This window comes from Hemitrygon akajei, chromosome 16, assembly GCF_048418815.1.
Source record: "Hemitrygon akajei chromosome 16, sHemAka1.3, whole genome shotgun sequence".
Taxonomy (NCBI): Eukaryota; Metazoa; Chordata; class Chondrichthyes; order Myliobatiformes; family Dasyatidae; genus Hemitrygon; species Hemitrygon akajei.
This window is the reverse complement of record NC_133139.1, coordinates 2673584-2684322: the sequence shown is the minus strand read 5'-3', so window position 1 is coordinate 2684322 and position 10739 is coordinate 2673584. Positions and strand designations below refer to the sequence as shown.

The window sequence follows — 10739 nt, the reverse complement described above, 5'->3', positions numbered from 1 at the left end:
CACCAAGAACCTCGGCAGTCCGTGTACATGCCTGAGAACTGACCAGCCCTCAGCCACTGCCTCAGACCAAGAACAGCATAAAACAGAGAACACGACAGGACATTAAGGCCCTTCGGCCCACGATATTGTACTGACCATTTAACATACTGTAAGATCAACGTAACCCTTCCCTCCCACATAGCCTTCCATTTTTCTATCATCCAGGTGCCTTAATTGTCCCTAATATATCTGCCTCTTTCACCACCCCTGCCAGGGCATTCCACTGTCTGTGTGAAGAAATTCCCTCTGACATCCCCCTATACTTGCCTCCAATCACCTCCCCTCCCCCACCCCCACTGTATTAGCCATTTCTGCCCTGGGAAAAGTCTCTGGCTAGCCACTCTATCAGACAGTCATAGAATACTACAGCACAGAAACAGACCCTTCTGCCCATCTCATCTGCAGAACTCAAAGTAAATTTATTATCCAAGCACACATCACCATATACAACCCTGAATTTGTTTTCTTGCAAACATTCACAGTAAATGCAAAGAAACAGCAGAATCTATGAAAGACCACAAACAACCAACCAACGTGCAAAAGATAAACTGTGTAAATACATAGTAAATAATAATATAAATATTTAAATAAGCAATAAATATCAAGAGCATGAGATGTAAAATCCTTGAAAGTGAGTTGAGGTTGTGGGCCAATCACAAACGAGGGAAAATCTGCTGATGCTGGAAATCCAAGTAACACACATAAAATGCTGGAGGAACTCAGCAGGCCATCTGTGGAAAAAAGTAGTCGACCCAGCAAGGCCTGCTGAAGGGACTCAGCCTGAAACATTGACTGTACTTTTTTCCTTAGATGCTGCCTGGTCTGCTGAGTTCCTCCAGCATTTTGAGTGTGTTGCCATTGGTTGTGGGAAGAGTACCTAGTTATCTGCCTAGTCCCTTTGGCCACCTGGACGATAGCCCTCCGTACCCCTCCCACCCATGTACTGTCCAAACTTCTCTTGCATGTTGAAATTGAACCCAAATCCACCACTTCCGCTGGCAGCTCATTCCATACTCACCTCTTGAGTGAAGAAATTTCCCCTCAGGTTCTCCTTAAACATTTAACCTTTCCCCTTACCCATCACCTCCAGTTCTAGTCTCACCGAACCTCAATGGAAAAAGACTGCCTGCATTTACCCTATCTATACCCCATATAATTTTGTGTACCTCCATTAAATCTCCCCTCAATCCTCTACGTTTTAGGGAATAAAGTCCTAACCTATTCAACCTTTCCCTATTAAGTCCTGGCAACATCCTTGTAAATTTTCTCTGCACTTTTTCAATCTTATTTTCATATTTCCTGCAGGCAGGTGACCAAAACTGCACACAATACTCCAAATTAGGCCTCACCAACGTCTAATACAATTTCAACATAACATCTTGTACTCAATACATTGATTTATGAAGGCCAATGTGCCAAAAGCTTTCATTACAACCCTTTGCCTCTTATGATATTGTGCATCTTAATCGTCATCTTTCATCCACCACCTCAAATATTTCACATCTGATCCATGATTACCCTGCACACCCTGGTGCCACGCTTATTCATCACATTCCCACAGTTCCCGTAGTCACCTGGATAAGTCAGACCCTCCCTTTGCTCCACCATACACTTGAGCATTCCCTCCTCCTGTTTCTAACCTGCTTACAAACATTTATTCTGGTTCTGAAGGGCTTAGAGTGGAAATATTAACCCCTTCCCTCCCACTGATCTATCTGAATGTACTGAGTATTTCTTGGCCTTCCTGACGTTATTGCTGGGCTGTTAATGATAAATAATGTTCATTCTTAAAGACATACCCACTCCTGAATGAGTGACATAGTCTGGGTGACAGGATTGGTTGATTTTTACTGTTGTTGACCACAGAAACAAAAAAAGACTGGCAATCTCACTGAGACTGACAGGATCTATGGAGGTTCAAGTTAATTGTCATTTGACCATACATGAATACAGCCAAATGAAGGTGTTCCTCTGGGTCCAAGGTGCTAAATACATTACCAACAGTACACATGGTTATGATACCGGAAAAACATAGTTGTAAAAATAATAATATAGGCCAAGTCCCTGAGTGGCATAGGATGGGATGTTCTCCTGTTGTCCTTGTCCTCCTGAAAACAGTTAGTGACCTGAAAAGATTTACACAAATATCAGCTGGACTGGAGGGTTTGAGTTTAAACTCAGACTGACAGGCTGAGACTGTTTTCCCTGGAGTGGGGGAGATGAGAGGTGACTTTATAGAAGTTTATAAAATCATGATAAAGTGGATGGTCTTTTTCCTAGGGTAGGGAAGTTGAGAACCAGAGGGCGCGGGTTTAAGGTGAGAGGATAAAGATTTAATGGGGTCATTTTTCACAGGGTTGTCGGTTTATGAAAAGAGGTGCCATAATGGTTGAGCCAGGTAGAATTCCAATGTCTGGAAGACATTTGGACAGATACGTGGATAGGGAAGATTTAGAGGGAAATGGGACAGCTCAGTAAGGCAACTTGGCTAGCATGGATGAGTTGGGCTATATTCCACATCTGCAGATTTCTTTCATTTACCCTCACAGTCAGCTGGATGTGAACTGAATCACAGACTGCACAGTAACTGCTCCTCTGAGGACTGAGGAGGCCAAATCAATGGGTGCACTTAAGGCAGTAATTGATAGGCTTTTTATTAGGAAGGTGGTTTTAAGGGTTAAATGCAGAAGGTGAGAGAATGCTGTTATGAAGAACAAATCAGCTGTGACCAACTGGATGGGCCAAATGGCCTAACTCTGCTTATTTATCTTTTGGTCTCATGTGTACATAGCATCTTATGATCAAATGTGAAATTGGAGATTCAAAATCCAAAGTTCAATATCAATTTATTATCAAAGTGCATCTATATCACTATATGCAGCCCTGAGATCCATTTCTTGTGGGCATTCACAGTAAATACAAGAAACACAATAAAATCAATGAAAGACCGCACACAACAGGATGGGCAAATAACCATTGTGTAAAGTACAACTGTGCAAATACTAAAAGAAAGAAAACAATAACAATAAATATCGTGAGCATTGAGATGAAAAGTCCTTGAGAGTAGTCAAAAGTAAAATTTATTATCAGAGTTGCTGTTTCATATGGCAGGTGTTTTTCTCTTAACGCTTCTAATAGTTTTTTGCCAAGCTGCTTCTCCAGTTCGTGGCCACATTCATGGTCTACGGCAAAGCCACCTCGGATCTTGGTGAGAGGACATGTTTGGACCAGGTGGAGAACATCCTGGGTTGGGGCACCACAGGGGCAAACTGGGGTTTGTTGGACATCCCATCAGTGTAGTGTGTTATGTACCCCGTAACTGGGTGTCTTACCAGCAAAGATAGAAGTATCCGTTGGAGTCTGGTACTATTTTCAAAACAGTGTTTATTAGTAAACTATACAAATCAATATCAACAATGCAAATTATACAGATAATACATGTTAGCAATACTAAACCTAAAAGTGTGGGTATAATAATAATCAATAATAAACAAGCTCTATCGTTGTCTAGGGGATAAGGAATTAACATGGGAAAGTATAAAGTTCTGTTCAGTTCATGTAGGCTGAGGTAGTTGTTGGTTCTTTTGTTGTAACCGTTGGAGGGGGAGAGAAAGAGAGAGAGAGGGCGAGCAAACAGTGACAGCTACAGTCACTCAAACCTTCCTTTACTTTCTTGATCCGTCGATGTGTTGTTGTGGCCAATCAGGTATGACCCCTCTGTCCTTTAGCTAGACTGTTCTTCTATGGTGGACTCATCACTCAGGCAAGGGTGGACACACACACAAGCCCCCACCGGCCTCGCTATAAACACTGAGAGTTAAAATTGACCGATCCTTCGTTCGGTCTCCAATGCCCCACACTTTCTCGTGGGTTCCAACACTTAAGCAGTGCTCACTAGTGTGTCTCTTGGTGCATCTGAGGGGTGTCTCCCCAGACCTCACTTTTATCCCTACTCACAGGGTCTCAGGTGTCAATCAGTTTTGAATGGCTTAGTCCATCAAACCAGCCCACTCCGGCTGTCCACTGAGGAGTTTTAATGAACAGAATGGTACCAAGTAAACAGCCCTCTCCAAAAGACATAATATGGTCTTTCTCCCCCTGTGTTATCTCTCCCTTGTCTAAAGCAAATGTTCCAGTCCCAGTATGTCTTTGTTCCATCTCTTTCTCTCTCATTAGCAGCCTGGCAACAGTAACGGTTTGTAATTCTCCCAGGGGAGGGGACATGGGCAACCCTGTACCCTTCTGCCCATCAAAGTTGTTCATCCTTCGTAACAAGTGTTTGCGCTGATAAAGCATTTCGATTTCTGAGTCTCTTCACGGCTGATGAAGCGTGGCCAGGGAGGGGCAGATGCGAGTCTGTCCGTTCGGGAGCCAAGTGGAAATAAGTCCAGGACCAGCCTATTGGCTCAGGGTATCTGACATTCCGAGGGAGGAGTTGTAAAGTTTGATGGCCACAGGTAGGAATGACTTCCTATGATGCTCAGTGTTACATCTCGGTGGAATGAGTCTCTGGCTGATTGTACTCCTGTGCCTAACCAGTACATTATGGAGTGGATGGGAGTCATTGTCCAAGATGGCATGCAACTTGGACAGCATCCTCTTTTCAGACACCACCGTCAGCCCTGGGAAAAGCCTTTGGCTATCCACAGGATCAATGCCCCTCATCATCTTATACACCTTGAGCAAACAAACTGCAAATGCAGATAATAAATAGATAACAATAAATAACGAGAATGAAGCGACAAGATAAAAGGGTCCTTAAGCGAATGTAGTTGTTCACGAGCCTGATGGTAACTGTCTTTGAACCTGAGGCTCCTGTACCTTCTTCCTGATGACAGCAGCGAGTAGAGAGTATGGCCTGGATGGTGGATGATGAAGGATGCAGCATTACTGCGACAGCACTCCGTGTAGATGTACTCAATGGTGAGGCAGATGAAACCTGGTCTGTGGAGAATAAGCTGGAAGGGCTGAGTGGTCTCCTACCCATCCCACCACCCTCGCAGCGTTATCTCGGCAACACAATATTTACTTAATTAACAATTGCTCAATCTTGATCCCGGCCCCTCCTCCGATAACCAGTGGCCAAACAAATATTTTCATCGTGTACGTCTTCGGACTGGCCGTTAGTAATTGGTCCACCTTACGGAAGAGCAACCAATAGGCACGCAGCCGTTCCCCGTCTGACCTCCTCCGAGTTTAAACCAATCGAGCCAAGGCGTTCCTGTAGCTGCTTTTTCATTCGGTTATTATGCCGATAATCTGACAATCCGTTTGCGTTTTGGACCAATCGGGTGGCTGGGGGCGGGCCGTGTTGACAGGCCGCTGCCATTAACGGGTGATCAGGTTAGGAGAAAGCGCGTGTCGCGGTGTCCAGTCGAACCGCCAGTATCCCAGAATTCCCGTGCCGGGCACAGGCTCCAGTTGCGTGACAGCGTCCGCCGAGAGGGGGCTGAGGGTCAGGGGAGACAGAGGGAGCGGGAGTCCCGGGTGGAGTCCAGTACCAGGGCAGGGATAACGGGAGTGCAGCAGGGGAGCTGACTAGCGCCCCGGAGGGGCTGGGGTGAGGGTGTCTTTCAGGGGTACGGCATCAAGGTGGGTGTGGTCGGGTCCCGGCCTGGGGCTGGGCTGCTGCTATTATTTCTGTCACGGGCAGGAGGAGGGGGGTAGTGGAGGGAATGAGGGTGTCCTATGGCCAGGTAGGGTGCTGGGTCAGACGGGCATCCTGGACTGAGTATTGACTGAAGAGGGAGGAAGGTGTTAGTCAGAGCGTGGAGAAGGAGAGTGGTGTGTGTCTGTGTCGCCAGTGTGGGACACAGGGTTGGGACGGAGGGTATAGCAGAACTTTGCCGTCTAGGCTGAGTGAAGATGGGAGACTGAGAAGGCAGCTTGAGAAACAACTGCCCCTCCCCTCCAAACCACTCACTCACTGCAAGGTAAGTGTAGTGATAACCGGTTCTCGTTGATAGTTGATAATTCGTCAGGATAGTTTTCTGCCTATGATTAAGTGAATATTTGCGATGTGGAAGTAATGCTGGTGTCTCAGAGTTGTCACTTTTGAAGAGAATTGGTTGTCATATGTTGAGATGAAACCTTTATTCAAAGTTGTCGAAGTTTTTTTAGCAAACCTTTTTTTTTGAATGTTGCAAGGTTCTTGCTGTTTTGTTGACTTTTAGATTATTACAGGTTTTTGTGCTCTCTTCGCTGCTCCAGGGCACGTTATTGTTGCTCTAGTTCAGCTGTGCTCAGTTTTTAAGGATGAAATCTGCACAGGGAGGTGAAATACTCTGTATTTTAAAGAGCAACGGAGTCACAACAAACATGACCTACTGACCAGTATTCTTGAATTTAGATCAGGCCTGTTAATTTTATCGATCTGTATATGTAGCAATTTGTTATTTTCAGAGTTAAAATAATAAGATGTAATACATTGGAACAGAATTAGGCCATTTGGCCTAGTGAATCTGCTCCACCAACATGGCTGATCCATTTCATTCTCAACCCCACTCTCCTGCCTTCTCCCTGTAACCTTTCACATCCTAACTAATCAAGAACATATCAACCCCTATCTTAAATGCACCCAGTGCCCTGGCCTCCACATTCACCATAATAGTATGTAGAGCATAGGCAGTTACAGTGCAGTTCAAGCCCTTCGGCTCACGATGTTGTATCAACCTTATGAACCTGCTCTAAAATCAATCTAACTCTTCCCTCCTACTTTGACCTCAATTTTTCTATATCCATGTGCCTATCTAAGAGTTCTGTTAGTGTCACAGAATCAAATAGAATAGAATTGGGTCCCTTGGCCCAACTGGTCCATGCTGAACAAGAGACATCTATTGGAGCTAGGCCCATTTGCCCCATAACCTTCTAAACATTTTCTATCCATGCATCCTGTAAATGTCTTTAAATACTATAATTATACCCACCTCTTGCAGCTCATTCCATAGATCTGCCACCACCTGCGTGAAGAGGTATCCCTTCTGATACCATTAAAGTATTTCACTTTTAAATCTATGCTCTTTAGTTATACACTCCCCACCCTGAGGAAAATGATTGTGATCATCCACCTTGTATATGTCCCTCAATGATTAAAATCTTATTACTCAGCCTCCTGATGATAAAGGTGCTGGGAAAAGAGGCAGAAAAATCATGGAGGACCCCACCCACCCTGCTCTGGACTGTTTGTCCTACTCCCATCAGGGAGGAGGCTATGCAACATCTACACCAGGACCACCGGACTCCAAAGTAGTTACTTTTCCTAAATAGTAAGACCAATTAACAACTCCATCCACTAACCCATCCCTCCACACCCCCAACTACCACTACTTTATCATTTCCTGTCAGTCAGCTTATATACAGACTCTCCTGTGCCTAATGTCACTTTATGGACATACAATCATTGTCTGAAGTTCAAAGTAAAATTTATTATCAGAGTAGACCATCAGACGTAGGAGCAGAATTAGGTCATTTGGCTCATCGAGTCTACTATCACATTCAATCATGGCTGATCCTTTTTTTCCCCCATCCTCAGCCTCACTCCCTGGCCTTCTCCCTGTAACCTTTGACACTGTGGTCAATCAAGAGCCTATCAGTCTCTGCTTTAAGTACACTCATCCTGTATTGGTCTCCACAGCTGCCTGTGGTAACAAATTGCACAAATTCGTCACCCTCTGGCTAAACAAATTTTTTTTTGCATCTGTTTTAAATGGTCGCCCCTCTATCCTGAGGCTGTGTCCTCTTGTCTGAGACTCTGCCACCGTAGGAAACATCCTTTTTACATCTACTCTGCCTAGGCCTTTCAACATTCAAAAAGTTTCAATGAAATTTCCCCTCCCCTCATCCTTCTAAATTCCAGTGAGTACAGGCCCAGAGCCATTAAACATTCCTCATAACAGCCGTTTCATTCCCAGAATCATCTTTGTGAACCTTCGCTGAACCCTCTCCAATGCCAGCGCATCTTTTTTTTTACATTAGGGGGCCAAAACTGTTCACAATACTCAAGGTGAGGCTTCACCAGTGCCTTCCTCACCACCGACTCGTCCTGAAAATGAACTTTTAGGGTTTTCTAAGTCCCTTTGCATCTCAGATTTTTAAATTTTCTTCCCATTTAGGAAATAGTCTTCGGATTTATTCTACCAAAGTTCATGTCCGTGCATTTTCCAACATTATTTCATTTACCATTCGCTTGCTCTTTCTTCTAATCTAAGTTCTCCTGCAGCCTGCCTGCCTCCTCAACACTATCTGCTGCTCTACCAATCTTTGTATCATCTGCAAATTTGGCAACAAAGCCACCTATTCTATCATCTAAATTATTGATAAATAGCATAAAAGGAAGTGGTCCCAACACTGACCTCTGTGGAACACCACTAGTCATTGGCAGCCAACCAGAAAAGGATCCTTTTATTCCCATTCATTGCCTCCTACCAATCAGCCAATGCTCTTATCATATTAGTAACTTTCCTGTAATACCATGTGCTTTTAACTTGGTAAGCAGCCTCGTGTGGCACCTTGTCAAAGACCTTCTGAAAGTCAAATATACAACATCCACTGCACCCCCTTTATCTATCCTACTTGTAACCACCTCAAAGAATTCCAACAGGTTCGTCAGGCAAGAATTTCCCTTAAGAAGACCATGCTGACTTTGTTCTATCTTGTTCTGTGTCACCAAATACTCCATCACCTCATCCATAACAATTGACTCCATCTTCCCAACCACTGAGGTCAGACTAACTGGTCTATAATTTCCTTTCTGCTACCTTCCTCCTTTCTTTTTTTTAAATTTTTTTTATTAGTTTTTCAAAACATTTTACAAAATTAAAAACCCCAAATCCCAATGAGGAGCATTAATACAGTGCAAGATTAAGCATACAATAACAATATGCTACAAAGGAAGAGAATTTAACAAAAAAGCACCTAAATTAAAGACAAGTGAGCTTAGTGTCCTCCCCAAGCCCCACAACACAAGAAAAAAACAACAACAACTCCAGACCAACCACCACACAATATAAAGAGTATAAGTCCGGACAGTCAAACTCCCAGACTGTGAATACACTTAGCAACAGAGGATAATAATGCCTACTACCAGAAAAAAAAAAGGAGCTGAAAGCAAGGGACAGAAAAGAAGAGAAAAAAAAAGAAAAAAAACCCTAGTCAAGAGGAAGGCTATGAAGGTACTCGATAAAAGGTCCCCAGACCTTATGGAACTTTAAATCTGAATTAAGAACTGAATAATGAATTTTTTTCGAGGTCCAAGCAGGCCATAATGTCATTAAGCCATTGCGCATGAGTGGGCGGGGCAACATCTCTCCATCTAAGGAGGATCAAGCGTCTCGCCAGGAGAGAGGCAAAGGATAGTATTCGGCATTTGGTCGGACCCAGACATAAATCTGTCTCGCCCCCTTCCTCCTTTCTTAAAGAGTGGAGTGACATTAGCAATTTTCCAGTCCTCTTAAACAATGCCAGACTCCAATGATTCTTGAAAAATCATTACCAATGCCTCCACAATCTCTACCACTACCTCTTTCAGAACCCTTGAGTGCAGTTCATCAGGTCTGGGTGACTTGTATACCTTTTTAAAAGGTCTTTCAGCTTTTTGATCATCTTCCACTTTGTAATAGTAAATCTCTTCCTTCATAACCTTCAACACCAGGCACGCTCAATGAAGACTGATGCAAAATACTAATTGAGTTCATTTGCCATCGCCATGTCACCTATCATTATTTCTCTGGCCTCATTTTTAGCAGTCCTATATCCACTCTCATTTCTTATTTATTATATACTTGGAAAAACTTTTGCTATCCACTTTGATATTTGCCAGCTTGCTTTCATATTTCATCTTTTCCCTCCTAATCATTCTTTTGGTTGTCTTCTGTAGGTTTTAAAGAGCTTCCCAATCCTCTATCTTCTCACTAATTTTTGCTTTGTATGCCCTTTCTTCTGCTTTTACTTCCCTTGTCAGGCATGGTTGCCATGTGGGTATTTCATCTAACCTGCACCTTCCTCATTTTTCCCAGAAACTCAAGCCACTACTGCTCTGCTGCCATCCCTGCCAGCATCTCCTTCCAATTTACTTTGGCCAACTCCTCTTTCGTACCACTGTAATTTTCTTTGCTGCACTGAAATACTGCTAAGACTTTCTCCCTATCAAATTTCAAATTGAACTCAGTCATATTTCGTGCCTTTGACAAGGTTCCGCATGGAATGTTAGTTAGGAAGGTTCAATCGTTAGGTATTAATATTGAAGTAGTAAAATTGATTCAACAGTAGCTGGATGGGAGTTGCCAGAGAGTAGTGGTGGATAACTGTTTGTCAGGTTGGACGCTGGTGACTAGTGGTGTGCCTCGGGGATCTGTACTGTGTCCAATGTTGTTTGTCATATACATTAATGATCTGGATGATGGGGTGGTAAATTGGATTAGTAAGTATGCAGATGATACTAAGGTAGGTGGCGTTGTGGATAAAAAAGTAGGTTTTCAAAGCTTGCAGAGAGATTTAGGCCAGTTAGAAGAGTTTGCTGAATGATGGTAGATGGAGTTTAATGCTGATAAGTGAGAGGTGCTACATTTTGGTAGGAATAATCCAAATAGGACATGCATGGTAAATGGTAAAGCAATGAAGAATGCAGTATAACAGAGTGATCTAGGAATAATGCTGCATAATTCCCTGAAGGTGGAATCTCATATGGATAGGGTGGTGAAGAA

General features: G+C 43.5%; 1 protein-coding gene across 3 annotated transcripts in view; it reads left to right on the top strand.

The window, feature by feature from the left end:
* The first annotated feature begins 5321 nt into the window (after positions 1–5321).
* The window catches only part of slc25a42 (solute carrier family 25 member 42), a 93797-nt gene continuing 88379 nt past the window's right edge, over positions 5322–10739 (top strand). For 2 of the 3 annotated variants that reach the window (XM_073068096.1, XM_073068095.1), the window contains exon 1: positions 5389–5972. The gene's annotated coding sequence lies outside the window, so the exon portion shown is untranslated. The other variant, XM_073068097.1, reaches the window with a different exon arrangement.